Here is an 8,287-nt window from a genome sequence, read left to right on the forward strand (position 1 = left end):
AGCTGTTATAGTCTCTCTCATAACCAGTACTCAGAAATATATCTCCAAAGGGAAAATAAGATCTTACATATGTATCTTAAAAGTGTCTTGTCTCTTTAATGATATAATATGATGCCTAAGCCCTTAAATAAGGTATGAAAATAGTCCCAAATGTGTATGGTTCAAACATCTCCTAATATACACGTATGCAACAAAATAAAGATTGGATGAAGAAAAAACTGTATTAAACTTCTATGGAAACAGGCACTTGTCTAACCAAGACACAGTTATGAGGGAAAATTCCCCATATTATCCTTTGGTATTATAGCTTATTTTCTGAGTATTTTGATTTGTCTTCCACACTTAGGCCTCAGATTTACTTATCACAGAATCACAGAATTGCCAGGGTTGGAAGGGACCTCAAGGGTCATGAATCTCCAACACCCCTGCCACATGCAGGGCCACCAACCTTCCCACCTAATGCTAGACCAGGCTGCACAGGGCCCCATCCAATCTGGCCTTGAACACTTCCAGGGACGGGGCATCCACAACCTCTCTGGGCAGCCTGTTCCAGTACCTCACCACTCTCTCTGTAAAAAATTTCCCCCTGACATCCAACCTCAATCTCCCCTCCCTCAACTTAAAACCATTTCCCCTTGTCCTGCAGTTATCTACCCTTTCAGACTTGATTCCCCTCCTGTTTGTAGGCTCCCTTTATGTACTGAAAGGCTGCAATGAGGTCACCTCGCAGCCTTCTTTTCTCCAGGCTGAACAAGCCCAGCTCCATCAGCCTGTCTTCATAGGGGAGGTGCTCCAGCCCTGTGATCATCTCCTCTGGACCCTCTCCAACAGCTCCCTGTCTTTTTTGTACTGGGGGCTCCAACCTGGACACAGTACCTGAGATGGGGCCTCACAAGAGCAGAGTAGAGGGGAACAATCACCTCCCTGTCCCTGCTGGCCACCCCTCTTTTGATGGAGCCCAGGATACTATTTGCCTTCCAAGCCACAAGGGCACACTGCTGGCTCATGTTAAGTTTTTCATCTATCAAGACCCCCAGGTCCTTCTCTGCAGGGCTGCTCTCAAGGACCGCTCCTTCCAGTCTGTATGGATGCCTGGGATTCCTCCGGCCCAAGTGCAAAACTCTGCACTTTGCCGTTGAACCTCATCAGCTTCACCCGGGCCCACCTTTCTAGTCTCTCAAGGTCCCTCTGAATGGCATCCCTTCCTTCTACCGTGTCGACTGCACCACTCAGCTTGGTGTTGTCAGCAAACTTGCTAAGGGTGCACTCGATTCCATCATTGATGTCATTGATAAAGATGTTAAAGAGCACCGGTCCCAAGACGGACCCCTGGGGGACGCCACTTGTTACCGGCCTCCACCTGGACATAGAGCCATTGATGACCACCCTCTGTCTGCAGCCTTTCAACCAGTTTCTTAGCCATAGAATGGTCCACCCATCAAATCCACATATCTCCAGTTTGGAGATAAGGATGTGGTGGGGGACCATGTCAAAGGCCTTGCTCAAATCCAGGTAAATGACATTGGTCACCTTTCCCTTGTCCACCGATGCCATCGCTCCATCATAAAAGGCCACCAGATTGGTCAAGCATGATCTTCCTCTACTTACAGATTTAATTCCACAATGTGAGGTTTTGTCATCTTGGTATCTGCAATCCAGTATTTTGTACATTACCTAACATGATGGATGAACCATCAAGGCCAGATTGCATGGGCAATCCTGGGCAACCTGGTCTAATATCAAATCTGGTGGTTGATGGCCCTGCATGTGGCAGGGGGGTTGGAGATTGATGACCCTTGAGGTCCCTTCCAACTCTGGCCATTCTGTGATTCTGTGAGATTTGCTCAGCCCAATCAGAGGAAGCTGAGGGGAGGCCTCATGGCGGCTGCAGCTCCTCAATGGGGGAGCAGAGGGGCAATGCTGAACTCTGATGACAGTGACAGGACACAGCATGGATCTGTCAGGGTGGGTTAGGTTAGGTGGTAGGGAAAGATTCTGCACCAGACAGTGTAAGGTACTGAACAGGGTCCCTAGGGCAGTGGTCATGGCACTGAGCTGCTGGAGTTCCGGGAGTGTTTGGACAGTGCTCTCAGATGTAGGGGTGGTCCTCTGTGAATTTGGACTTTATCATCCTTGTGGGTCTCTCCCAACTCAGAACATTCTAAAAATTCTGGGTAAAGGCTAATGGTTGACTCATAAAATCACAGGTAATTACAATAAATAAGTAACGAAGTAAGCTGAGTAGGCAGGCAGATAGAAGTACACTGTTGAGTATCTGGAACAGTGATGTTTGAAAAAGATGTGTAAAAGTCACAAATGTCAATAGAGATCCAGTAATATGCCTTGCTAGGAGATAAGAGTTAGGACTGTGTACTTTATTACAAAAAAAACCCTGACAGGTGACATGTTTATAGTGTATAAGTAGCATAAATGTGAACCCTCATCCCACTAGGCCAAAACCCAGTTACTCTGTGGCACATTAATTCTCAGAGAAAGAAATAATTGGAGACAAAATCTGGAAATCAAAGCCACTTAAATGTACAATGAAAACAGATTTTACAGTAAAAATAATTAACTTGTGGAAATCTGAAAGGAATAAATGGTTTCCACTGGTGATACCAGTGGTGATCAAGTGTATAAATGTCCATTACTGGGTGATCTTGTAGGTCTTTTCCAACCTTAGTGTTTCTGTGCTTCTGTGATTCTGTGAAACAGGAACAGTAACTTTCATTTTCCCATTACACATAGTGCCTGATGTTGAAGTCAAAGTTGGTATTTAAAAAACTGCATGAGCTAGAGCAGATGAGAAATGCAGGAAAATATGTTCCCAACACAGTCTAGCGTTGAAGAAACTTTCCTAATGGTGCCAAAAGAGATCAGCAGTGATCCTTGTAGCCCATGTATCAAATGCAACATTAGTGCAGATATTTAAATTGGTTGGACTTTGGGAGACAAGCTACTTTCTAAGACTGCCAGCAAAGGAGCAGCTAAGGAGTTGAATAGCTTTATTCATCTCCCTTTGCTGCTTTTACCAGCAAGAACAAACCCTGCAGCTATGAAACAAGCTCTGATACTGGAAAAAAAAAAGAACAGATTGTGACAGCAACTGTACATATTCAAGGTATTGCTGCCATGCATGAATGAGAGACTAAGTGCAAAAGCCAGCAGTCAGCATTACAAAGCAATATACACAATGCAGTTACATTTTGAAAAGTGGCACAAAGCTGCATCTAAAGCAACACAGCAACTGAAAGGTGATGATTAGGGATGACATGCATGTTATCGGAATCTGTATTGTTACAATCTCTTCTAAAGACTACAACAAGATCATCTTTCTTAATTTTAGTCAAGTAGGACTGAAGGATTAGGACAGGAAATCCATGTTTGTTTGTTTGTTTGTTTGTTTGTTTTTCTGGTGACTGTTCCAGAAGACATAAAATGAGGATTAGGTTATATGTGAAAGACCTGGTCATGGAACTGCACTAGCTGAGGCAGCAGCTTTTCAGTACAATGTGTCAAGATTTGGCCTTTGACATGATTTCAAAAACATACAATAGGGTAGAAGTATTGCATTTTTGACTGAAGTACTCCATAGATATATGTCTCCATGAGATACAAGAATGGCCTAAGCCATGATCAACCTTATCAGGGATATGTTCCCTGCAAATGGAAATAATAAACGTCTGTGATAGTTACGTGACATTCTAGCTGTCGATCTTTTTAAGGCATGTCAAAAATCTAAGCTACTTCACTGACAATTTTTAATATAACTATAGTTCTCTCATAAGATAAATCACACCTTGTATTCTGTGCACTTCAGAACTGACATCCATAGAATATACTTTAAAAGTTAATATTACATTAAGACCACTGGCCTGCAACCAGTGTCCTAGGTTTTCATTAAATATGGAGTTACATAAAAGACATACACAAAAATATACCCAAACCATTCTATGATTCTACCATTCTAAGAATGAAGAAATAACAAGAGCTTATCAGATCATAATAAATCAGACTGATGAGCTCTCTATTATCAGTATATATTCTACACACTTACAGAATCATAGAATGGTTTGGACTGGGAGGGACTTTTAAGATCATCTAGTTCCAACTCCCCTGCTATGGGCAGGGACGCCTCCCACTAGATCAAGTTGCTCAAAGCCCCATCTAGCCTAGTCTTGAATGCTTCCAGAGTGGGAGCATCTACAACCTCTCTTGGCAACCTGTTCCAGTGTCTCACCGCCTTCACAGTAAATAATGTCTTCCTAATCTCGTCTAAATCCACCATCTTCCAGGTTAAAATAATGTTACTTCATCCTGTTGCTACATACCCTTCTAGAAAGTCCCTCCCCAGCTTTCCTGTAGGCCCCCTTCAAGTACTGGAAGGCCACTATAAGGTCTCCTTGGAGTCTTCTCTTCTCCAGGCTGAAGAGCCCGAACTCTTTCAGCCTGTTCCCATAGGGGGGTGCTCCAGCCGTCTGATCATCTTCATAGACCTCTTCTGGATCTGCCCCAACAGCTCCATGTCCTTCTTATGTTGTGGGCCCCAGGACTGGACGCAGTACTCCAGGTGGGGTCTCACAAGAGCAGATGGGCAGAATCATCTCTCAACCTCCTGGTCACACTTCTCTTGACACAACCCTGGATACAGTTGGTCTTTTAGGCTGCAAGTGCACATTGTCAACTAATTTTCAGTCTTTCATCCTTCTCCTCAGGGCTGTTTTCAAGCCATTCTCTGCACAATCTGTATACACCCTTGGGATTACCCTAACCTAGGTGCAGGACCTTACACTGGCCTTTTTGAATTTCATAAGGTTGGCATGGGCCCACCTCTCAAGCTTGCCAAGGCCCCTCTGGTTGGCACCCTTTCCCTCTACTGTGTTGACTGCACCAAGTAGTAGTAAAGTATTTCGGTAAATAAACACAGAGCATTTGTATTTTACAGTTAAGTAAATTTTCTGGATTTTGGTGTAGGGAAAGGATTAATTCTGGCCTTTTGAAGATATAACATGTTGAAAGGTACTTCCATTATATGTCAGATAAACAATGATGATAAGTTTTCAACTTTTTTAATTGTACTGTTGATCTTGTTTATCAGTGCTACCACAGATAACCTATTTATTCAGTGTTACTCCTGCAATTAATCTCATTAATCCCATCTTGTATGTTATCTGTCTTAGAACTTGTAAGATTTCCATTCTCTCTTGAAAACTTTTTACAACAATCAAACAAGTTAGCAGAACAGTAAAAACAAGCTTTTATTCTGTTTCAAAATCTTATGTATATGAGGGCTGCTCTGAAAGTATTGCCTCCTATTTTATTTTGTTGGCTCACAACATCAGAAGCAGATCATAGAATCACAGAATCACCAAGGTTGCAAAAGATCTCCAAGATCTTCTAGTCCAACTGTCCACCTATCACCAGTATTACCCACTAAAACATGTCCCATAGTATCACATTTAAATTTTCTTGAGTTCCTCCAGGGATGGGAATTCAACCACCTCCTGAGCAGCCTATGTTGGTGGTATAGCAGTAGAGGCTGAATCTTCCCACCAGTATTCCATCACATTTTGTTGCTGTGTGACAGATGGCAGCAGATGGGCTGTGACAAAATGGTATCTCCTGGTGGAAGTGCGTATGAAGCAAAGTGCGTTACTCCATGAGGAAAAAATGGTACCCATTGACATTCATTAACACTTGCTGAATGTTGATAGAGATCAAACAGTGGGTGTGAGCACAGTGAGGTGGTGGGTAGTGTGTTTCAGTAGTGTGTGGAGATAACAATGTGAAAGACAAGCCATGCTCTGGACAGTCAGGCACAGTTGTCACACCACGATATGAAGAGTGTTTCAATCAGCTCATCTGCACGAATCAGCAGATTGCAACCAAAGAACTGTGTATGGAGCTGAATATCAACCCTGTTTCTTGGAAATGATGGTGACAGTGTTGGAATATCACAAACTTTGCATCATGTTTGTCCCACATATTTTCATACAGGAACAGAAAGAACCACAAGCTAGTTTGTCAAGACCTACTGAACAAATAGGAGACTGAAGGTGACAGTTTCCTAGATCACACAATTACCAGTGATGAGACATGATGTCATCATTATGAGCCACAGTCTAATCAGTAGTTCATGGAGTGGTTATACGTGAATTTTCCATTAAAAAAAAAAGTTCAAGATGCAGTCCTCAGCTGGAAATATTATTTTCCAAAAATATCCAGAATTTTGGAATGTTGAATTTGTTTAAAATTGTCGTATTTAATTGCTTTGCATGAGGTACTTCTTAGGCAATGCTTCTCCAACCTGGTCTCATCACTTGGATTTTAAGTGTCCAAGTGCTTGATGACTGAGAGTTATGAGTGTCCCTTCAACTATATTCAAAAGCACAAAATGTAAATAAAATCAGTTATTGAGCTCTCTTTGTTGCCAGATCTTGGCCATACTTCTTGTTCTTCCTTATTGTTGGGATATTTTTTTCAGAGCTATGCTTTGCTGGACCAGAAATAAATATTTAATACATATTATTGCACATTTATTTTTATTTTTTTTCCAAATGCTATTGATCCTGTGGTAGAATCCATTATAGCTTAAGGCAATAATTCATATATCCACATCTAAAGCTCTGGACTTGCTTAAAACCCATGTGGCCTTACTGGACAGCCTTTTGCTCTTAATTATATCCATGCTAATTTAGAGCAAGTCTGTTTAAGTCAGTTGAGAATAGAATCTGGATGTCTGTCATTTATATTCAGTAAGTTTCTTTATTAATTTTTGTTCTTTTATTTAATATCAGAGTTCCTCCCCTGCACCTCCCATATGTTTAAGAAATTATCCGCTTAACTTCTCAGGATTGTTCACTGTAACAATGTTTATTAAAATGTTGTTTTGAAACTTAATTAATATTCAAATGTTTCCAATTCTGTACTATCTTTTCTTTTTTCTTTATTGGGTGTAACATTTCCTGATAATGAAGGAGCATATTGGCGCCAGCCAGAACCTCTTCTTTGGCATAACACATTTTTTTCCATTCAGTTCATAAAAGTGATGGAGAGATCATTTTTCTAGATCACTAATTAGGCCATCCCTTCATTTTCCTGGCTTCAGTGGCTCCCTGCTTTCTATTGCATCAAAAATAAAATAATTTTCCTCAATTTGGTAGACCACACATGATGGAGCTGTGCCCATCTTGCCGCTTCTCTCTTCTTTGCTAGTGAGATCACTTATCTCAGTTAATCAGTCAGATTTGTTGGACTTCATCATATTTGTTTGTTCTCTTTTTCAAAAACAACTTAAGTAAACACTCAGTGCTTAGATAGTTACTGTGTTAGGAAGGTGATTGGTAAAGCGGATTATGATTTGTTTCTTTGTTTCCTTTAATTTCCTTTGTATTTTGCTGTTTTCTTTCATTTATGCTTAAATGACAAGCTGTTAAAAAACAGTGTTGCTGCTGAAGCAAAGATTCTGGTCCATGACTTAGTAGTAATAGTAACTCTGATAGAAATTATAAGAATATACTACAGATAAAATATAATACAAGCTACTCCTTTAATAACAGGTCTTTATTCAGTGTATCGTTTGATTTTTCTGTTAACAATTGCAGAAAAATTACTCTGTTTTCCTAAGCAATTTCCTCATGCTGGCTGGCTACCAATTTACCACTGTGTTCCACACTGATCATTTATATGATTTATCCTCAAGAACAGTTGCTCATGTCCCTACTTGACTTGTAATTGCTTAGCCTTCCATTTAGTTTTAGCTGTGCTTCCAAGAGACTTGAGAGAAGTGATGCCAAGGAATTTCAGAAGAGCCAGCCTAAAACACATCAGGATATGACAGGATATGATCTGGCTAATCTGATCACCAAAGAGAATGGACAAATAATTTAACAAGGGTTGAAAGATGTCTAGCTCAAGGTGGAATTGGTTCAGTAAGAAATGAAGTCCAGCAGTTCCAAGCAAAAGATGAACGACTTCTTAAAGGCAACAAAGTTCAAATTGATCAAGCCAAAAACAATGGACAGATCTTCAAACAAAAGATGATGGAGGTATCTCACAAAGCCTGACAAGATGGGAACTGTGTGATTCTTTAGAAGAAAGTGAAAAGTGCCCATGATAAGCAGAGCAAAAGGAAAGAGAGTCAGAAGAGGTCCTGTGTTTATAATGAACTACTGTAGCAGGCAGCTGTACTTGAAACTGCATGGAAACTCATCAACAATGATATTGGGATGGGAAATGTTAATTACAACTGAACAGTCTCCTGGTTTGGCAGAAATCCCAGGACAAA

The sequence above is a fragment of the Phasianus colchicus genome, chromosome 1, assembly GCF_987193195.1.
Source record: "Phasianus colchicus chromosome 1, bPhaCol1.hap1.1, whole genome shotgun sequence".
Classification (NCBI taxonomy): domain Eukaryota; kingdom Metazoa; phylum Chordata; class Aves; order Galliformes; family Phasianidae; genus Phasianus; species Phasianus colchicus.